A 16037-nucleotide genomic window follows, 5' to 3' on the forward strand; every position below is an offset into this window, starting at 1 on the left:
CTTTTCCGGATGGGTGTATTTTTGCTGAGGGAAAACAAAGGAAAAACGGGTGAAAGAAACGGGCCGTGGAATCACGTCTTATCACAACATTGTCTCTATCGATGGGTCATAAATTAAATCAGTTGCTGTAACAATGCCCCCGCTCCTTAAACTCATCACTTTGGTACCGTGCTTGCGCCGCGTTAAAACTCGAACACACCTAAATGTCAAGCCAATAATTATGGCAACTCCCAGGATACAAAGGAGAAACTTTCCCACACTCATGATAACATTTTGGGCCCACTCTCCTGAACCTGAGAACCAATTTCGTGGGTTCAACCATGAGACCCAGCCGGTCAGTTCATTACTCACAGCAGTAAGGGTAAGGTTGTGTCTCCTTCGGAACTCCCACTTCAACTGTAAGATATCGTCCATCTTTTGATCGATGACCTCGGTTGGGTCATCAGTGCTGTTTGTAATATACGTGCAGCACTTCACACTATACTGAGTTGCCAAAGTGACACAGTACCCGCCTGTCACCGCTGTGATATAATTGAGGACCATCCTGTGCTGGATCAGTTCCGTTTTGTAGGCTTGCAACTCCCTTCCCGTATACCTGAAGGTGTCGTCATACATCTCAGTGATATTATCTATCAGGTTCGCTAGCGCATGGATGTACCTATAATTTATAATTCCTCTGGCAGTACGGGTGATATCTAATGCGAGAAGGAATTGAATCCCAGTGGATTCGTGGATCAAATCAGAGGCTACGTGCTATGTCCTATCTATAATGTGTCTCTTAACGATGTGTTCATAATGAGAATGAGTATAAGGAGCTTGAGCACTGCGGTGAACGTCTTTCATCTTATCATGGGTTATGGTCATGACCTCTGGCAACACTCTTCCAATGTAACACAATCCCTCTGAGTTTGGGGCAAGCCACTTATAAGCCTTCCTCCCACATATGAAATAAGCATCATCGGGGAGAACATATGGGACAGAATATGACATTACCATATTGCAAACTTTCCAAGTGAAAAATCCTATCCCTAACTCTCTCATCTGCTCAGTACACGTATCAGGCTGTATGATATGCGCACAGTACCCTGGTGATACTTTTCCAACCCGCATGGTCTTGCTTCCTTGACTATACCTGTACCGAAAATACCTTCCACTGTTGGCTATTTGGCGTATAAGTTCGGAATCTACGGGTATCCTATCAGCTCTGTGCGAGAATGCCATGGTTTGGTTATTCCATGTCACCTCCCAATTTCCCGGCTTTCGGGAATTGGAAATGTTGAAACACACTAAGGATCTATCCACATGGTACTGGTGGAGCTTCAAACTAGGGGGCCTAGAAATATTAAATTTCTTGTCCACCGGTCTCCCACCCCGTAATTCGAGTACCTCATCTATCGTTAACGGGTACGGTACTAATCCTGACTTGCTCTGACCTTGAGGTACTTGTGAGCACACCCAGCATTCTGTCTGGTTTAAGACCTTACCCACTAGTGAGTGGTAATCACTCAATGGATGACGGTCCATGTTGATATAAAGGCTGGACTGACATCTCTGGATGCACCCATCCTCAACTATGTTTTCACAATTCCTACAAATGCAATTTTCCTCAGCCAATGACCCTTCACAGTGCCTCCTAGTTTCTAGACTACAGATCGTTTTCTGATACTCGCCTTTGCTCGATTGATGTGTTGCTCTTGGAATTCTACAAATCCGTCCTTGCCATCAGAACCCATTCCAGATCCTTTCTCGACCTCTCTGGTACTCTCCCTGAAACAGACTGCTCTGGTCAACAACAGGGTTAACAGGAAAACCCGAAACGCAGTCTCTTGGGGTAAGTCCATCTTGTTAAGGGGAGAGAAAGGGAACAAGAAGGGGGAGGAAAGGAGGGTAATGGGAGATGGAGAAAATAATAAAGAGGAAAAAGAAAAACTGGTGCGACAACCGCCTCTGGTCTTGTTGTTCTCCGTGCTCAGGTGCCGTGACAATAGTCCTGCCTCTCAACCTTCCCGAAACAGACACTCCAGTGATACGATGTTCTCTCCGAGTCAGCGACCTTTCTGTAGGGAACATAAATCTTTCATTACAATGTGTTTAACTGTTGTGTATTATCAGTTGTGTGAAGTAAACCCTCCGTGGAAAGTGAAAAAGAGAGAGAAAATAATAAAAAGAAAATTTGTCAGATTTGCGTTCACCATCAGGCTGTCACACCATCATGTCTATCGGTATCTATGCACAGTCTCCCTTCACCAGTATTTCCACTCTCCACCCATTGTGCATGGCCAGGCACAGTGATGCTGGTGAGATATACTGGGTTTGGGCAGACCTCTGAAAAGACCGAGTAGACATGTGACGTTTGAGCTGTAAATCTGTCGGTGAACGTCAGAGATGAAGAGGAAACTTTGAAGACAAATCACAGAGTTTAGTAACAAAGAAGATTTTTAAAAGTTGGACATCTGGATTGGGCACTACGAGGAATGATTCCCTAATCAGGCTGTTCCCTTAAAAAAAATTCTATGTGTGTTATATCTCTACGGGGACTATCCCAGCCATCAATCCAGTGTCTTGTCCATTCTAAGTTCATAGGGAACCCGGTATCTTTGAGATAATTTCCTCTACCTGTGATGGACATGCTTCTAAAACAGTGAAATGCAATATTAGTCTTCGTGGGTATTTTAACATATTTTGTGCTTCCTGGGTGGGAGCACTCTATATGTATACCATCTCTAACAAAACTCCTGTTAAATTACTTAGAGGTCATGTGGCCGGAGAGGCTCCAGCCACGAGGGAAATGGCCGCCGCAGCACTGAAGGGGTTAACCCCTAGTGCCCGGCGGCATTTTAGAAGACAATGGGCGCTTGGCGCCAGGTTTAAATAGTGTGGGCGCTATGCGCCGTGTTTGTAAAATGTTTAAAAACATGTATTTTTAAATGTGCCGTGGTCCCGGACCTCTCCGGAGATCACGGCAGGGAGGACAGCCCCCGGCGCGCTCAGCGGTGTGTGCGCGCCGGGGGAGAGAGGGAGCCGCCGACCGCCGGAGTCCGGGAGCTCCGCTCCCGGCAGCGGTCAGTGAAGCCCCGGGCGCACCAACTGTGTGCGCGCCGGGGAGAAGGGTGAGCGCTGCGGCTGGGAGCTCGGCTCCCGCTGCAGTGCTCTCTGTGTGTGCCACCGCTGGGGGCCGGGAGCTCTGCTCCCGGCGCCTCAGCCCAGCACGGGTGGCCAGCCGCGGCAGCCGGGACGAACGTCCCAGGCTGCCGGGCGGCCAGGGGGGTGCACCGCACACGGGGACCGGGCTAGCCGGCTCCCTAGCGGCGTGGGTGCAATTAGGCTGGCGAGCAGGCTGATGAGCGCTGGGGTCCGGGAGCTACGCTCCCGGCGCCTCAGCGCTACAACAGAGCCAGAGTCACGGCGGCCGGGACAAGTGTCCCGGGCCGCCGGGCTTCAGTACAGGGGGGTGCGCCGCTGCATGCGGCGAGGCCACAAAGGTAGTGCCACACTGGGGGGACAGGGAGAGCCAGCTCCCTGGACCCCAGTGGCAGGCAGGCAGGCTAGAGGGTGGGGGAAGCCAGCCCCATACCTCCAGCACTGGGAGAGCCCTAGCAGCCAGGCTGCAGGGCTAGGGGAGCCAGCACAGACAGGGTTCTAGCAGCCAGGCTACAGGACTAGGACACAGTATTCCACAAACCAGACCTTGTGTAAAATAATAGAAAGTACAGTGTGTTGTAAGGCACTGCAGTGCCTAGGTATGTGGAGCCTGTACAGGCTCAAAGTGTATTTAAATGTATAACATGTACAGTGTGATTTAAATGTAATGTATTTAAAGGTAAATTGCACTTACTTGGTTGTGTGTCCCAGGAGGGGGGAATCCATGGCTGTGCAGGCTGATGGATTCTCCCAGACCTTTTCCCCAAAAACGGAATGCTTTCCCATCCAGCCTCACACTTCCAAGGGGCACAGGGAGAGAGAGAAGCAGCTCAGCTATGAAACAAGCTGAGTGGTTTCTTGGAGCTCCATGGAGATCACCTGTAGTGGCCAAGAGACCTGGACCGGGGAGCCAGGCTGCCCAGCTCTAGAGCCAAAATCCAGGCTGCAGCCAGTGGGCTGGGTCCCGGGCAGGTTTCTGGAAGTCAGTTTAGGAGGGAAAACTTTCCCCCAGCCAGACTGAACGGCACCGGGGAGTATCCTGATTCTCCAAGGTGGGAGAGTCAAAGGAGACCGACCACTCCCTACTGTCCATAGGGGACAATGTTAGCTGTGCATGAGACCAAGGCATGCACAGCTCATGGGTAAACATTGATTGGTTGTGCACCACAGGGCGGGCTTACCCCCTGTGGTAAGGGGTCTTGGAGAGGGATAAAAGGAGGGCAGTTGGCCCATAGGAGTGTATTATTCCATCTTATTCTGCTGAAAACATCTGATTGTATGCTGTTACCCCTAGCAATAGGGAGGAGCCTTTTTAAAGGTTGTTGAGCAATAAACATCTTTGCCTCAAGAAGACTGCTTCATCTTGTGACCAACAGGGTTAGGCCAAACCTAGCCCCGTCCTCCGGCTGTCCAGGGAAGTACCTAGCGTCTCCAAGCTCCGCCTTCCGCCAGCTACCGGTAGAGGCCTAGCAAGTGGTTAGTGGGGATTCGTCAACACCACACAGGTGTGATAAGGCAGTGCGTCGGCACATACAGAGCAGAACCGTGGTTCCAAACACCACGGCAGGTTAGGAGTTTGGTGGTGGCAGCGAGAACCCGCCCACAGCGCAGTGGGTGGAGTCAGTAACAGGCGGTTACTGACGGTAAGCGGGAATCCCCTATGTGGTCAGGCCTCGTGCGGCGTGACCTTCCATTCTGTGCGCAGCCAACGGGACGCGAAAACGGCGAGTGCTTTCGTACGGTACCGTCCTGTCACAGGTCACTTCTGCTAGAGGGAGAGAAGCAGAAGTTTAGAAGCCTCCTCCTAATCTCCGTAAATTCTGTCAAAAGGGTAAAGTTGCATTTATTCTGTTCTTCCCATTAACCGAATCTGTTTTTCTATACTGCTCGTGATTCCTTACTATATGTCCCTTGATCCCGTCTATGTGTTTACTAACGTGGATTATTTATTCTGTCTAGGGGTCTATATTGGCTATGTGCTCTACTACTCCTACAATTTCTAGCAAAATGTCCTTTATTTTTACAAATATAACATATTATCGGTCTTTTGTTACTACTAGGGTTTTGGGGATTGGGCTGATGAGACTTTGGTGTAAGAGCCTGCATACTTTCAATCCTCAGCCTCTCCTTTTGCAGTTTTCTACGTCTAGCAATATTCCTATGATGTTCAATTGCGCACTCTCTAAGGCAAGCTACTGTGACCCCTCTCCAACCAGGCAAAGATGTTTGTACTTTGTCCCTCACTGTCTGATCGAGTCCGTCCATTAGCACAGACACAGCTACCTTTCTGTAATTTTCATCGTTCCCTGCATCTAATACCCCCATGTATCTATCCATTTCCTGCAGTGCTCGGTGGAAATAATCAGATGTCATTTCATCTTTCCTCTGTTTTATGGAGAAAATTCTTCTCCACTCAGTGGGAAAACACAACTCTAGTTGCTTATTAATTCGTTCTATATTTTCCTGATTGTTTCTGTCAGTCATAGGAATATCTGACTCTAATCTACAATCAGTGATAAATTTTTGGGTGTTAATATTAGGGGGTAGGCATGCTTTCAAAAATGTCCGCCAATGTTGATTTGTTGGTTCATACACATTACCCAGATCTCTGATAAATTTCTGACATCTGGCTAAATGCTTCCGAGGGTTGGGGAATTTATGATTGATCACAGCTCATCTCTGGGCCACGGGCAATATATTGCATTATTCTCGGTGAGGACTACTCCCTGACTATCGGTTCCCCCATTGGGAGTTACTATTTCCAAGACAGGGTGTAATCCTACCATTCCGTTCCTAATCTGTTTACTGTGTGGTGTTGTTTCTGTGCAATGAACTGTCTCATACTTACCGGTAGCTGTGACCTCAGTAGTTCTTTCATTGGGGAATACTGTTACTGCACTACCTGGTTGGACAGGTCCCACCTGAGTTTCCTGCAACATGACTGCTTGGAGGAGAGCTGCGATTTGGCTGACTCCTTCATCTTCCTGTGACCTAAAACCTTGGAGAGACTTGAATCAAAACAGGATACATTTTGCAAAAGTTAGGGTTAATACATTGCTCTTTCATAGTACTATCATTTACGGATGTATCATTGACTGTAGCCTTCTGTTCCCCTTCGGCCTGTGTCGACAATGGTGTGTTTGTGTTCTCATTCCCGCTAGGTTTGGAACCGATTGCATATGTTAATTTCTCTTGCATATCGCCCTCTTGCTGCCATAAATTTAAACAGTTTGTGCGTCTGACCCTTTGCTTTTCGGATTTTATCAGACATATCCTAACCCTTAAATTCTGCAATACCTCTGGTTCAAAACTACCTATCCCAGGAAATGATGCTTTATCCCCCACAGTCATTTGTGTCCATTCATCACAAAAGGTCTCAGTGTGGGGACCATACTTCCCCCACATTACTAACCGAGCTGACCCCCTGGGTCTCAATTCTGCTGTCTGAACCCTGACTGAGGAACGTCCCTGTGTTGTGCACTTGGCTCCCATTGTGGACCTTTTTAACACGGGAAAACTTCCTAAAATGCACCAAACACAGTAGTCTACCGGTGGAAGTCCTCAAAGTTCTTCCACTAACTTCTTCTGCTCCGAGTATCACGGATCCGCCTTTTTTTTTTTAGCAGACACTTGTAGCCGTTGCAGGCCCTGCTTCGGCCTATATCCCCTGGGCCTTTAGGTACCCAGTGATTATCTGCCTCTGGAGGGACCAGTGAAAACTCCCTAAACCTTTACTTTACACAAATCACACTTGCATGTGCTTTACACAACGCGTATGATGACGAGATTTACACACAAATATGCAAAACTTCGTATCACGTTGCGCCACGTATTGCCCACACAACCGTGCGGTCCAATCGTACCGCTCATAGACACTTGCTATCTATAAGTGGTAGGATCACTGGAGTCTTCACACTGTGCTCCAAAACAGCCGGAGTGTAATACCATGAAAACTTTATCACACTCCGTTGCACATATTCACCTAGACCGTGCTCACCACGTTTTACCAAGTTCACCGAGTATACCAAGTTCACCAAGCGGGGTTCAATACATTCACACCTTATTCAGCCCACACTAACACTCTATAGTTTTCTGATCAGAAAAATATATTTTCCTGTTAACTGATAGCTTTCCCCAGAGGTAATACAGTAGAGAAGGTTTTATGTAAACTAAATCTTGGACACTGAACAATTTGTGCTATTGGCTGCCTGTAAAGGTGTTTTTTTCACTGCTAGGAAAAAGCAGTTACACAGATTAATTTGCATTTCAATGGCTATCTTATAGCAAGCAGAGTTAACTGAATCTTAGAGAAAAATAAAACTTTTTTTTTTATATCTGTGTGTACTTCTTACATCAAGTATTCATCTTACTATTAACTTTCATTAAGCCCCATCTGAAACTATTTGTAATTGACTATGGCATGGGTTAAATAAATGCATTAGTAACTCATAAATGGTGATTTCTTTTTGACCAAGGAGGGCTGATTATTCCAGGCAGTAAAAATCAGCCATTTAGAAAAATGACCTTCCCAACATGGCCGCTGCTCCTCCCCCTTCCACATCCATGAGGGTTACACAAAATGGTGGACAAGCCATGTGGTTAGTCCAAAATGGAGGACAGACCATGCGGCTTCCTTTGTCACAAAGAAATCACACACTATACAAGCCCCTGAAGTTATTTTAGGCCTGAGTTAAAAAAAACACTATATAAAGGCTTTAGCAGCAACTTTTAAATGTACTTTTACCCTACTTAACAGATAAGCAATCCAATCTGAATCAAACACAATATGACTCATTTGAACCTTGTTTTGCAACAATATGATCAGATATGCAGAGTACAGGTGTATGCTTGTATTGTGTGCGCATTTGGCGCCAAACAGAAATTCACAGACTTTTTAAATAGCTTTGCTTATTCACTTTACGGGTCCCACCAGCATGCCTACAAACCATGCAGAGCACATCTGGGACATCATGTCTCGCTCCATCCACCAACGCAACGTTGCACCACATACTGTCCAGGAGTTGGCGGATGCTTTAGTCCAGGTCTGGGAGGAGATCCCTCAGGAGACCATCCACCACCTCATCAGGAGCATGCCCAGGCGTTGTAGGGAGGTCATGCAGGCACGTGGAGGCCACACACACTACTGAGCCTCATTTTGACTTGTTTTAAGGACATTACATCAAAGTTGGATCAGCCTGTAGTGTGTTTTTCCACTTTAATTTTGAGTGTGACTCCAAATCCAGACCTCCATGGGTTAATAAATTTGATTTCCATTGATAATTTTTGTGTGATTTTGTTGTCAGCACATTCAACTATGTAAAGAACAAAGTATTTAATAAGAATATTTCATTCATTCAGATCTAGGATGTTATTTTAGTGTTCCCTTTATTTTTTTGAGCAGTGTATATACTGTATATAGTAAATACTGCTAGTGCATACATGATAATGTACCAGATTAATAACAGCAATGCACTGTAGAAAATACACCACAGTCCTGTGCAGTATAATGTAACATATGCATAATGTATAATTCTAGTGCACAGTCTGCAACCTACATACAGTACTTGCATCCAGTTTTTATAAATTTGTAAAGATAATCCAGATCTATAACCAAAGCACTGGAGGGTGTTTTTGCAAAAAAAAAACACTAAAATTTTGACCAAAAACAAAACACAAAAGTCTTTACACACCTCTACTCTGAATAAGGCCATTGTGATAAATTACTGGATGGAAAACCTTGTTTGCTTTGGGTTTTGAAAGAGTGAGGTAATCCTGCTCAGCCAACCTGCATTACAGGAACGATCAAGGGGGGGGTCATTCCGGCCCGTTCGCACGCTGCTTTTTTTCACAGCCGTGCGAACAGGTCCGGAATGCGCATGCGCAGCGGCCGCAATGTGCAGGCGCGTCTCTGCCCGGCAACGGGGAACGCTGGGCAGCGACTAAATTAAAGAAGAAAACGATCGATGCCACGATCGCACCGTGATTGACAGGAGGAAGACATTCCGGGGCGTCAACTGACCATTTTCGGGGAGTTTAGATCCGAACGCAGGCGCGTCGAGGCGTTTGGTGGGCGGATGTCTGACGTCAATTCCGGGACCTGAGACGCTGAAGTCATCGCAGTGGGTAAGTAAGTCTAGACCTACTTAGAAACTGCACAAAATGTTTTTGCATAGCTCGGCTGCACAAGCGATCGCAGCCTTGCTATGCAAAAATACACTCCCCCATAGGCGGCGTCTAGTTGATCGCAACGGGCTGCAAAAAGTTGCAGGCAAATATGAACGATCTCGTCCATATTGGTCTGCATGCACAGCCGACAGGGCACCAGCGATGAACGAGCGCGGGGCCGCACATCGTTCATCGCTGGTGCCTCCACACTGCACGATATGAACGTTATCTCGTTCATTAATGAACGAGATCGTTCCTATCGTGCAGTGATGTCGGCCAGTGTGTAGGGCCCATTAGATGTTGATCAGGATTGCCAAACAGTTTGTGATGGAATCAGTCATCAAAAATATGGGCAGTCTCTAATTAGGATCAGACAGGAAGACGTGAATTGAAAACAGATTTATCTGAAATTTTTTTAAAACACATTTTATTAGGCATATATAGATAAAAGTAAATTAACAGCAAACTGTGATGAGGAGGATAGGGTGACACAAAATCCATGTTTCAACAAAAAATGTAGATCAGTTAATTATAGCTAACTATACACTCAGGCTATTATATTTATTCATTTGATTGGAGGCCTATTTTGTTGAAGGAAAGGTGAGACAAGTTCAGAATGATGGGTGGTCATTCCGAGGTGATCGCTCGCTAGCTAGTTTTAGCAGCCGTGCAAACGCTATGCCGCCGCCCACTGGGAGTGTATTTTAGCTTAGCAGAAGTGCAAACGGTTGTATCGCAGAGCGCCTGCAAAAATTTTTTGTGTAGTTTCAGAGAAGCTCAAAACCTACTCAGCGCTTGCGATCACTTCAGACTGTTCAGTTCCGGATTTGACATAACACACCCGCCCAGCGTTCGCCCAGCCACGCCTGCGTTTTTCCGCACACTCCCTGAAAACGGTCAGTTGCCACCCAGAAACGCCCACTTCATGTCAATCACTCTGCGGCAGGCAGTGCGACTGAAATGCATCGCTAGACCCTGTGCAACCTACATCGTTAGTTGTGCCCGTATGTCGCACGTGCGCATTGCGCCACATACGCATGCGCAGAACTGCCATTTTTTAGTATGATCGCTGCGCAGCGAACAAATTCAGCTAGCGATCAACTCGGAATGACCCCCGATATCCCGGTGTTTGGGATGCCTGCAGTATACCAAAACAGAGACTGTCAACACCTGTGGAGGGTAAGTACACTAACCCTCCCGTGGGGGCGTTTAGGGCTAAACCTAGGGAGGTGGCGGTTGAGGCTAATATTGGTGAATGGCAGTTACGGCTAACCACCCTGTCCGTCCCGCCCCCCCCCCCCCCCTCTCACGGGGCCCTAACCCTAACACCCACCCCAATACTTACCTTTGGCATGCGGCTGTCGGTGTCCCGCCGACGGTCTCCTGAGCAGTGTCGCGATTCCGGCGTTGGTCACATGTGGCATAATAGTTTGGTCTTGTCTACAATATATTAAAAATTAGTTCTACTTTAACAGCAGTATCCAGGTGAAGGGTCGACAGTCAATAAGCCGACCCCCTATGGTCGACATGCGTTAAGTCGACAGGTGCAAAAATTCCACATAGTCAAAAGGTCGAATGGTAAAACGGTACAAAAGGTCAACATGACAACGGTCGACACACAGGTTTTGTTTTTAATTTTTTTGCAACTTTTTCATCATTTACCATCCACGTGGACGACGAATGAGAATTTCAAACCTGACCTTGCCCAATGCGTGGCGAGCTACATAGTACACTAATTGGGGTTACGTGTAGCTTAACGTAGAAAATGACACCCCCCAAAAAATTGTGTCAACCTTTTGGGTCGACCATTTCCATGTTTACCTTTTCACTGTGTCGACCTTTTGTAAAGAGGGCGTTTCTTTCTGGGTGTCAACTGACCGTTTTCAGGGAGTGTGTGAAAAAACGCAGGCGTGCCAGGAAAAACGCAGGCGTGGCTGGCCGAACGCAGGGTGTGTTCGTGACGTCAAAACAGGAACTGAACAGTCTGAAGTGATCGCAAGCGCTGAGTAGGTCTGAAGCTACTCTGAAACGCCACAAAATTTTTTTGTAGCCGCTGTGCAATCCTTTCGTTCGCACTTCTGCTAAGCTAAAATACACTCCCAGTGGGAGGTGGCATAGCGTTTGCAGGGCCGTCTTAACAGCAGTGTAGGCCCCTGGGCACAGCAATGCACTGGGCCCCTTACCTATCCTCCAGCGGTAGGGGTGGGGGGTGCCCTCAGCGGCAGCTTTGATGTCCTGCGGGCGGTAGGGGGTGTTTTATCTTCCGCTGAGCATGTAGGACCTGGAGCAGTCATTTCTGCTAATTAGTACTCCTTTACTGCACAGATGAGGCTAAACTGTAGAAGGGGCATTGGGCTGAATGAAGGGTGGTAGGGGGTGTTTAATACGTAGATGAGGGTGGATAGTGGAGTGGGCTTAATATTCATAATTTTCCGGTGGGAGGGCAGCTTACTTGACTGCAGATATCTCCAGTTCCTGAAAATATATTTCTTAGCTTTGAATGGGCTAAAAAGTAAAAACACTAAAGAGTCCCACCTTTCAGGAGGTACTGGGGACACCTTTCAGGAGGTACTGGGGACACCTGTCAGGAGGTACTAGGGACTTGGGGATCAGAGGTCAGGTGCCAGAGCAATTCACAGATGAAAATATAAAACTGCGTATTAGGCGTGTGGAGCTGGAGCAGGGACCAGCTGCTGGAAGGCTGATATCTCTGGTTCTGGGCATAGTAGAGACAAGCTGTCAGTGTCCACTGAGAGGAGAGAGTCCCAGCTTTTGGATTATACCCTCACAAAAACTCTAAGTCAGACAGAACCTGAGATATCTGGCTGGGAAGAGCAATTAACAGGCTCAGATGGGGACCACTGCTTTCACGTTGGATATCTCCGGTTCCCCAGGGCCGATTTTCAAAAATCTGGTACCCCTGGAAAGAGGGGACCCTCAGCTATCAGCCTAGGACCCTTATACTCTTGGGGCACTTGGGCAAGAGCCCATTGAGCCCATACGAAAAGACGGCCCTGACGTTTGCACGGCTGCTAATACTGCTAGCGAGCGAACAACTCGGAATGACCCCCACTATCTCTTTTTTTTTTTTTTTTTTGGTAGTAGAACAGGGACCAGAAAATGTGTTTTTTTTGTTTTTTTGTTGCGTTCTACACAAGTCATCTAAAAAGAGAGGAATAACTGCGGAATCCTAAAGAGTGGGCATGTTAGACAATATGTTTACTCAATTACCAAACACTCAGATGATTTTTAATTTGAAAGGAGTTTATAAGTGCATTTACGAAGTTCCACGGGACCAAACGTGGGCAGATTGGAGATAGTTCTCATGGATACGTTTTCTGTTTGTTAAATTGCCAGCCGCAATGTATTCTGGTTTTAATTTATCCCTGTATGTGATCAGTTGACCATCAAGCCGTACAGTACATACCAAGGATGTGTGGTACACCCATACCAGTCTGATTAATGTGTAACTTTTTAAAATTTCACAGAGGGGGAGATGTATCAAACCTTTGAGAGAGATAAAGTGGGGATACACTGCACCACTCATCTCACTGCATTCACTTCACGCCTTGTCTATGCTAGAGTTCTGTATTCCATCGGCTTGTCTCGGCTGGCTGAGATTTAGGTAATAACTCACGTCTAGTGTGTCTGCATGCAGAAGACCGTAATTCCATTAAATGGGATCTGTTTTCAGAGTAGGTTCTATTAACAAGGCTCTGTGCCTGTGATTAGGTGTTCTGTACTAGAGAGCCCAGGAGAGGCTTACTGTGACGTCTGACGTCAAGGACTACTTTAGGCAGTTCATCACAACCTCATTATCTGACATGGGAAGTGCTTAAGTGGAGCGTTATAACCTAGGACGCCACTTCACAATCCTACCTGTAGATTCCAAGTGTAGCGGTAATGTACAGTAGTATTGAAAAATCTACCATTAATATGGCAGGCTGAGTATAAACCTTATTGTATTGTGCAGAAAATATCACATATAAAACTATAGACCGCAGATCTTGCCCAGTCACAGATGCCCTCTTTATATCGCTGTTGGTGTGGGCACATGTTCCACTGATGTTAACGTGAAGCTTCCTCCTCCAGTCGTTACCTGGTGCATTGGTGTATAGTAATTCCATCACTCCTTTTCCTCCTGCAGGGAAAGATTCTGCCAGGTCAGGAATGCCTGCACATGCTATTTAAACACTTTTATTGCTAATCTCCAGATCAGGGGGGTCATTCCGAGTTGATCAACTAGACGCCGCCTATGGGGGAGTGTTTTTTTGCATAGCAAGGCTGCAATCGCTTGTACAGCCCTGCTATGCAAAAAAAGTTTTGTGCAGAACAAGACGAGGGTATGAGTTACTTACCCTGTGCGATGAATCCAGCGTTGATGGTCCCGGAATTGACGTCAGACATCCGCCCTCCAAACGCCTGGACACGCCTGCATTCGCCACACCACTCCCAGAATACGGTCAGTTGACGCCCTGGAACGCCTTCCTCCTGTCAATCTTCTTGCGGTCGCCACTGCGGCCGCTTTCTTCGCTAGCAGCGTCACTGCCTGGCGACGGCCATCGCCAGGCAAAGATGCGCCTGCGCAATGCGGCCGCACTGCATGCGCAGTTCTGACCCGATCGCACAGCTGCGATCGGGTCGGAATGACCCCTTAGGTTCTCACTGGGCACTGCTTTGTGCCCCCTTCCATCCTTCGTTTGTAAAAAAAAAAACCTACATAAAATTGGATTAGAGTAATCTAGGTCCCTCAATGACATTTGCTCCCTAGGCAGAAGCTTGTGTTGCCTAATGGATTCTCTGACTGTTAATCTCTATTAAATTGTGTTCATCAAGAGATATTAAATATTTATTTAAGTATTAAATAGCCCCTGTTAGTGGATATGCCTTCCTGGTGTGTAACATGTCTCTGCTGCTCCTAACAAGGCAGCAGGGCCCGACTGGCCATCTGGCACTTGTGGTAAATGCCAGAAGGGCCAGTGGCCTGTTGGACATAGACATCCAGGCTGACAGCCAATCAGAGCGCCCTGAGGACGCTATGGTCAGTGCTGCACTTACCAGTGCAGGAGCCCGCCCTCTCTGGGCGATGTGATGAAGTCATGTGCGCGATGTCACACTCAGCGTGGCGGGGCAGACACAGGTCGCACTTGAGCTCTGTCACGGCACTGACGGTGGTTATACTGTAAGTGAAAATCACTGAGTGGTGTCATACATGCCATATGGCTTATATGGCCTCAAGTAATATTCCATTAAAAATTATAAATAGCGGATAGGCAATACACATGGTCGGAGATGGCTCTAGCAAGATCTTCACTTAGATTAGCTGAAGGCTGCATAAGCCTGAGGCCATATAAGAGCCCAACTTTTGGTGATTGGTTGTTTTATGACTAAGCAGTTGCTAGGCAGATCATGTTTCCGGTGGGTTTTTCCTATAGGATCAGAGGGTTGTCCGTCAAGCTTTAAGGGGTTGGTCTCAGGATAGTATATAGGGCAGGGTCATGTGCCTCAGACTTCCTCTTGCCATTTATTGTATGCCCTCCAGCCCTCCCTGATTAAATTTGATTTGTTTTGTTCTCTTCAGTTGGCTATTGACAGCCAGATTGGCGGGAAGTCGCTACCAACCAGCGGTCAAACGGGCATAAGTGGTCATTGTGGGGCACCCTCTTTAGAAGGACGGCAGGTGTGTCCTTCTCTTGCGGTTGGACATTTAGACGTTTCCCTGCGGGAACCGAACGTTTGCCAGAGAAAAGAGTGGTGAGGCCAGCACAATGCGGGTTATGCAGGAAGGAGGCGGGGTTTGGGTACTCCCCTCCTTGGTTTGGTGGATTTCATCCAAGTGACTGGAGCTGGTGTCTGGTAGCGACTTTTCCTTTGCTATCCTCCAATCTAAATTTAACTTTGCAATCTAAATTAATTCCAATTCAATTACAATTATAGTTTAAAGAGTTGGTCAGCGATCAATAAATATCGTCTGACCTTTAACTCCAGCTATCGTGTCCGTGTCTTTATTTCAGTGTGTGTGTTGTTTTATTTTAGTGATAAGCTAGCTTAAGAAAGGTTTATGTAATCACAATAAAGTTATGGGCGCCTTATACCCCTTTCATGCCAAACGTATAACCAGAATTACTGCCGGGCATCCCAGGTCCAAGTTTAGTGTGAAAGGGTCTACCTGGGAATCCAACCTGCACCGATCTGCATACAGAGAGATGGATCACTGGCGCTTGAAGATGATGTCATTTCCAAGAGCCAGCAGAGGGAAGAGTCACCCAGCAATAACCCAGGTTGGATCCGGGTGTTCTGGTGTGAAAGGGGTATTACGGACTTAGGGTAGGGTGTCCCTCTCACGTTTTGTTGAGAGACCCAGCACTTTCCAGATACGCCAGTGAAAGGTTAACCTTTAGGATCCACTGCTGAAAATATATTGGTATAGTAAATATAGCAGCGCAATACAATATAGAGATGTCTGGCGCACAATCTTAAAAACACACTAAAAGCATATTCTTTTTCAGGGCGTGTGGTATGGCATATGGGGGGGCGTGTGGTATGGCATATGGGGGGGCGTGTGGTATGGCATATGGGGGGGCGTGCCTGTGAGGGGGCAGAGCATTGGGAATGCCCGTAATATCGCATCATTATGGCCCAGCCCCCTGATTCCCAATGCTAAGATTACAGGCACTGTGGGACAGGGGGCGGATCCATGATGATGCAATTCAGTGGGGGCGGCACTTGTT

Source organism: Pseudophryne corroboree, chromosome 8 (genome assembly GCF_028390025.1).
Source record: "Pseudophryne corroboree isolate aPseCor3 chromosome 8, aPseCor3.hap2, whole genome shotgun sequence".
NCBI classification, from domain to species: Eukaryota; Metazoa; Chordata; class Amphibia; order Anura; family Myobatrachidae; genus Pseudophryne; species Pseudophryne corroboree.